This window comes from Arachis ipaensis, chromosome B10 (genome assembly GCF_000816755.2).
Source record: "Arachis ipaensis cultivar K30076 chromosome B10, Araip1.1, whole genome shotgun sequence".
NCBI classification, from domain to species: domain Eukaryota; kingdom Viridiplantae; phylum Streptophyta; class Magnoliopsida; order Fabales; family Fabaceae; genus Arachis; species Arachis ipaensis.
The window spans coordinates 8763340-8764859 of NC_029794.2; positions in this window are offsets into that span (position 1 = coordinate 8763340).

The following is a 1520-nucleotide window of genomic DNA, read 5'->3' on the forward strand; positions in this document are numbered from 1 at the left end:
TCTCAGATTAATATGAAATTAATGTGAGACAAATAAAAAGAAAATCATCAAATCTTCTGTCTTCTATATATAATATAATTAATGTGTGATCAAATGCAATAAAAATGTTGATTTTTTGGTTGAAATAAAAATGTAATTAATGCAAATCATGCATTTGTGTTATATAAACATTGCAACTGCAGACATTGAAAACATCAAGTAGTAGGAAAAAAATAGTCCAATTCAGATTTTCTTTCTTCCTAATATTACTGAAATTCGTTCTTTTAACCCTATTTTTACTGGGGTTTTTATTTAAATAAATAAAATAAATATTTTAATTATTAAAATAAATAATTATAAAAATTATTATCAAAATCCGTTTTTCAGACTTATCTCGTCGTTTAATAAAAAAAATCCAATGATTCACATATTTAATAAAATTAACATAAAAAAGTCTCTACATGGTATAATCGTCTTTGTAAAAGATTTGAAGGATTAAAATTATATATTTTTCAGGTAAGGAGAAAATCTTGTTGGCAGAGTTTAATGTTGGAAAATTGTTTGGAATTTTTCTTCGAATTCTTTAACTCAAAGATCATCCATATTAAATCATTAAGAAAGAAAATACTTGAATGTAGAAACGTACCTGAGTTTATAAACATAAATTATGATCAGAAGAGTTTGGATCTTGTGGTTCTTTCGATCTTTCTCAACCAAAGCCTTCTGTATTTCTAGGTGGCTGAATTGCAACTTCTCTGATGGGAAAAGAGTTGTTGAGGCGGCTTTGGTATATTGGAGACCGAAACCCTAAAGGCACTATTTATATTTGAGTATGGCACTTATTAAACCCTAAAGTCCAAATAAAAATAGTATCTAAAGTCCAAAAAATAATATCTAAACCCAAAAGATAATATATCTAAAGTCCAAAAGATAATATCTGGCTTTATTCTCATTTAATTTCAATCAAAAGTAATTATGACTTATTCAATTTAGCATTTATAAAAATAAATGAGATCACCATTATATAAGTCATTTAATTTAAAATAACATAATTTGTGATTATAATTAATATATGTATTGCTCACAAACAAATTAGAAAATTAAATAATTTCCTAACAATCTTCCACTTGAGCTATACATATATTCTTTCTTGACATAATCACATCTTATAAACTTTATGCGCGCATCTGAATGCTATTTCCCTTATTAATTTAACAATCTGATCCGTCCCATATATTAGATATGGAATCATCGCAGCTTTTATCACATTAGTATCATGACTAAACCACGATGATCACCATACTAATATATTTAATTACATAGATCAAATCTGGATGAGTAATATGGAAATTACATGTCAAGTCATCTCATGCATATCTATTTCCAGCTGGTCCAACTTTAAAACTTTATTGAGACCAAACACAAAACAAATGTTGCAAGATGAACATTTCACATAACATGAAATAAACCATCAACTTAATTCTGGAGAAAAATAATTCAATTATCTGTCATAGGACATATAGCATAAAATAAACTCCCAC